Genomic DNA, 6,000 nt, shown 5'->3' with positions numbered 1-6,000 from the left:
GTGAGATTTTCCATGGAGCCCCAGATCGATGTCGATTGACAGTCATTTTGTATGTCTTCCATTTTCTTACTATTGCACCAACAGTTGTCTCCTTTTCACCCAGCGTCTTACTTATGGTTTTGTAGCCCATTCCAGCCTTGTGCAGGTCTATGATCTTGTCCCTGACATCCATAGAAAGCTCTTTGGTCTTGCCCATGTTGTAGAGGTTAGAGTCAGACTGATTAATTGAGTCTGTGGACAGGAGTCTTTTATACAGGTGACCATTTAAGACAGCTGTCTTTAATGCAGGCACCAAGTTGATTTGGAGCGTGTAACTGGTCTGGAGGAGGCTGAACTCTTAATGGTTGGTAGGGGATCAAATACTTATTTCTCTGTGCACAATGCAAATAAATATATATAATTTTGACTATGTGATTTTCTGTTTTTTTTTAAATATAATCTATCTCTCACTGGTAAAATTAACCTAACCTAAAAATTCGAGACTGTTCATAACTTTGACAGTGGGCAAACTTACAAAATCAGCAAGGGATCAAATACTTAATTCCTTCACTGTAGATCTGCAGCAAACTCTGAAACATAAAAATAAGTGCTCGCAGTAATTGTGGGACACACTTTGTTCCTTTCTGTCAAAATCACATCTTCTTGGTTTGTTTAATTCAACATTAACAGCATGGGAATAGTTTACATCCTCCATATTTGTCTCTTTCTCACCTACCCAACACTGGGGCATCATAATATCAATCTCATCCCGAGTACATGCTATATACTGCAGGTCAGAGGCGTAGCTGGGTTCTCCTGCACCCGGGGCAAAGATTCAGATTGCCCCCCCCCCAACTTATTTCCCGACATCTCCTTCCCCCTCGCCGTGTTTGCGTTCTCTACCAATCAATGAGGTGTCACACACAGCCCCTTGTAGATAGAGCGACATACAGCCCCCCTTGTAAATAGAGCCACACACAGCCCGCTTCCCCCCTTGTAGATAGCGGCACACTCTACCCCTTGTAAATAGCGGCACACTCCCCCCTTTTAGATAGTGCCACACACAGCCAGCTGCCCCTTTGTAAATAGCCCCACACTCCCCCCCTTGTAAATAGCGCCACATTCCCCGCTTTTAAATAGCCCCACTCTCCCCCCTTGTACTTAGCGCCACACTGTAAACAGAGCGGTGAGCGGTAGCCTAACGCTACCACTCTCCGCTCTGCCTGATGTGACTTACCGGAGGAGCCGAGGAGGTCATGCGGCGCAAGCAGTGGCGGAATTCCTTCTGACTAGGGTCGGTGACAGCCAGGGCCGGCCTTAGGTTGGATGGCGCCCTGTACGGGATTCTCTATTGCCGCCCCCTACAAAAAACTAAAATTAAACACATTTAGACACGCACATACTCGAACATATATACTGTACATACATAAAGACAGTTACTTAGACATACAGGCAAATATACATACACACATCTGGAATATATACATACAGGTAAATATATAGACGTACAGACACATATATACACACACACACTGGCAGATAAATACACAGACAGGAACATATACAAATACCGTATATATCGGCGTACAAGACGACTTTTTACACCCTTAAAAAAATGTCAAAAGTGTGGGGTCGTCTTATATGCCGGATATTGTCTACATTAGGGATGCACGTTGCAGCCGCACAGCTCAGTATAGTAACACATGAATGTATGGGAGCGCGGCTGCGGCTGTGTAATTCAGCCACAGCCCCGCTCCTGTTTCATGATAAGTTCGCGGGGTCAGGATGATGCAATGCGGCCAGCGCTGCACTAATGAGCGGCGGCACTGGAGACAGAACATGGCGGGCGCGCTACAAAACACCCCCATGTTCTGTCTTCAGTGCCTGAACTGCCGCTCATTAGTGCAGCGCCGGCCGCATCACCTCATGCTGACCGCGCGCGCACTTTCTGTCAGGAGCAGGGCAATGACTGTATTACACAGCCGCAGCCCCGCTCTATAACGGCGGAGATCAGGGAAACCGCTCATCTCCGCCGTTATTCCCCTGAATGCTGCGATCACAGCTGACTGCATCATTCAGGGGAAAGTGAGAAGGGGGGATGCCCCTGGATCGCGTCACAGGGAATTCCTGTGACGCGATCGAGGGCCATACCATATATGGGCAGACAGCCCAGGGTCTATTGACGGACCCCAGGGCTGTCTTACCATATTTCATGTTGTTAGGACATACCCAAGTATGTCCTAACAACTGCCTGTGTATTATCCGTCCACAGGTTAATGTACTGGCACATATCTGATATATGTCAGTACATTAAAGTTTAAAAATAAAGTAAAAACAAAGTATTGTTAAATTTTAAAAAAAATACACCTTCACCTTTTTTACAATAAACATTAAAATAAGTCTCAATACATAAAATACACACATTCAGTAATGGCGCGGACAACAATGTTTTTGCATCCTTTATGATGTGTACGCTGTAAAAAAATGAAATAAACACGGCTTTCATTCACTTATTAATGTGAGGCGCGAGGTGCGATGAATTTACCCTCCATGTTCCTCACATTAATAGTAATTAACCCCATCATGTACCTCGCACATTAACCCATTATGACTGAGAAACATGATGGGATTAATTACTATTAATGTGAGGAGCGTTCAAAATTCATCACACGTCGCGCCTCACATCAGAAAACTGAAGAATTTTTTTTTATTACTGTTGCCAAAAGTATCGAAATTGGTATCGAAATCGCAATACTAAACGAAGTATCGGTATCGAAGTCCAAATTCTGGTATCGTGAAATCCCTAGTCTACATATTGTCTACACACAGGTTGTGTGTTACCTTGTGAGCCTGCAGTCCGGTACACAGGCTCCCGGGATGCACGGAATCCGCCACGGATCTGAGGGAAGCCGGTATTAGCTGCCAGGGAACATCTCTGTAAGATCCTCTGGCCCGCCCTTTCCTCTCATTCCCTGCCTCTCAGATCTCGCGCGATGAAGCAGCCTATCTGCGCATGCGCGAGTTCAAAGAGACAGAGAGTCCTGGGTCCTGCCGCCGATGGCCATAGTGAAGCGCTCCTGCACGAAATGGTGAGTATATCTTAAATTCTATATTTTAAGGGTAAAAGTTGGAGGTCGTCTTATACGCCCAGTCGTCTTATACGCCGACATATACGGTACATAAAAGGCACATATATACAAGCACAAAGACAGATTCAAAAACAGATCCATATATACCCAGTACAGATAATGTTGTAGATTTCATGTGCAGTCCTATGTAACACCACAGATAACCCACAGTGATAACTCTCTGAGTACAGATAATGTAGATGATAACTATACCCACAGACACATATAAACACACACACACACACACGCACACACACACACACACGCACACACACACACACACACACACACACACACAGGCTTATGTATAAGGGCAGCAGAGTATATAAGGGGCAGCAGGGTATATAGAGGTCAGCAAGGTGTATAGGGGTCAGCAGGGTATATAGGGGTCAGCAGCGGGTATATAATGGGCAGCATGTTATATAAGGGGCAGCAGGATATATAGGGGCAGCAGGTTAGATAGGGCAGCAGGGTATATAGGGGGCAACAGGGTATATAGGGGCAACGGTATATAGGGGCAACAGGGAATATAGGGGCAGCAGGGTATATATGAGGCAGCACAGATATCTGCACTTTATCTGTTCTACTTTAATATTGAACACACACTTTTAAAAAGAGACATAAACACATGCAGAGACTTATACACACACACACACACTGTAACATATCCACATACAAACACAGAGAAACATACTGTATACACAGAGACACATACTGTATACACACTACACACACATATACAGACACATATGGACACTCACCATGTATCCGTGCTGACAGGATCAGGGGTTTCTTGCCGAAAGGGCTGTGGGCGGAGCTTCCTCCTTTGCTTCTCGGCTGTTATTTACTCTGTGTGTGTGCGCAGAGCACAGAGTAAACGCAGAGCCCAGTGGTGCCCCCTACATGTTGGGAGGGTGCAGCATGGGAGTGGACCTGAGTCAGAACGCCGCAGCGTGATCTCCTGGCTCTTCCTAATGCTGATCGCTGAAGCAGGTGTCCGACATACAGGGCGCCAATCAGCAGTGGTCAGCTGCCCTGCGGCGCCCCCCTTCCCTACCATCTAGTTGCGCCCAGGGGGACATGCCCCGCCTGCCCCCCCTAGCTACGCCCCTGCTGCAGGTCACTGTGCCAATCAGAACAATGGGTCTTTTCACTATCACACAGGTCATCTTCTGCGACCATCTCTTCAACATGAGGTATACACTGTGCCCCCCATAGATCCCCCTGTAGACAGTGCCCTACATATAGCTCTCCCTTCAGATAGTGCCCTACATATAGCCCCTCTGTAAATAGTGCCCCACATATAGCCCCCCTGTAGATAGTGCCCCACATATAGCCCCCCTGTAGATAGTGCCCCACATATAGCCCCCCCTGTAGATAGTGCCCCACATATAGCCCCCTGTATATAGTGCGTCACATATAGCCCCCTGTATATAGTGCCTCACATATAGCCCCCTGTATATAATGCCCCACATATAGGCCCCTGTATATAGTTCCCTACATATAGCCCCCACTGTAGATAGTTCCCTACATATAGCCCCCTCTATAGATTGTGCCCAATATATAGTTTTGAACACATATAAGAACATATAATGATATATGTGGTGTTCAAGTGAACCCAATATCTGGTCTTCTATAATACCGCTCGATTCGCATTGGAACTAGGCAGTACGCGGAGACCAGCATGAGATATTGTTGTAAACAAATGATAGGAGATGCAGCGTGATATACGATTTACACCCTATTGTCATATTGTTAGAAATAGTAGGAGCTTACAAGGAATGTGATTAATTAAACTATTTAGACATCTATTCATGTCCCGATCGAACGTTTCTATTTCTGTGGGTTACGCCACTTAAATTATCTATTCTACTCTATGAGACCAAATAATTGATCTGTGTACCTTTGAGGTAGGTAAGCACATTAGCCATATAGGGGAATGGCTGAAGTAACCAATATCATTTCTCCAGCCCACTGTGTAGGTAGCATAGGACGCGATATCGAGGGGAGGGCAATGACGTAGTAGCGCTCCCATTTGATTGGACGTCTGATGGCCGAGCCCCCACAGTGGGCGGAGCTTATGCATATACAAAAAGAGCGTGGTTTCAAGCGTTCGCTGCCATTGCCACACTATCTGTCAAGCCGTTAGGCTCTCGATCTCCCTGACGAGCCAGTACAACTGGTGAAATGCGTAATAAGTATTGGGCAAGCTGAATACTTAGTGCTGTATATGCTATTCGTTTTAATAGAACAATCTAAACACATATTCTTATTCCGTTTTATATAGGAAAATAATTAAAAGTAATATTTTATACACGATCCCTTCCTCTATAGATTTGCTTGAAGTAGGGAGGTATAACGGGCACCAGTCCTCCGATCCATAACTGGGAACAAACAAGTGCCCAACAAATAGCCCTCGCCTCCTGTAGATAATGCAACGCACACTTTTTAAAGAAAAAACAACTTTCCATACTCACCTTTATCCCGTTCCCGCGCCGTCCTGTGTCAATGCAGACCTGCTCTCTTCTGATCTGGTCTGCTGGGGCTGAAAGATGCAAGCGGCACTGCTTGCATCGCTGAAAGGCGCTGATTGGCAGGGCAGAATGACTTGCCACGCCAATCAGCGCCTTTCAACAACGTTAGCGGCGCACTTCGTCAAAAGGCACTGATTGGCGGGGCAAGTCGTACTGCCCTGCCAATAAGCGTCATTGTAAGGCACTGAATGCCCGGCCATTCAACGCTTATGCATGTAATTGAACCTGCGTTCAATACCTCTTCAAACCTGACATGGTGCCTGAAATATATTAGAATAAAAAAAAGGCCCCAAAATTCTCTGGGTACTCCTTTGCTTCTGAGGCTTGTGCTTTAGTCCATTAGCACACTAGGGCCACAT

The sequence above is a fragment of the Rhinoderma darwinii genome, chromosome 9, assembly GCF_050947455.1.
Source record: "Rhinoderma darwinii isolate aRhiDar2 chromosome 9, aRhiDar2.hap1, whole genome shotgun sequence".
NCBI classification, from domain to species: domain Eukaryota; kingdom Metazoa; phylum Chordata; class Amphibia; order Anura; family Rhinodermatidae; genus Rhinoderma; species Rhinoderma darwinii.
This window is presented reverse-complemented; position numbering follows the sequence as displayed.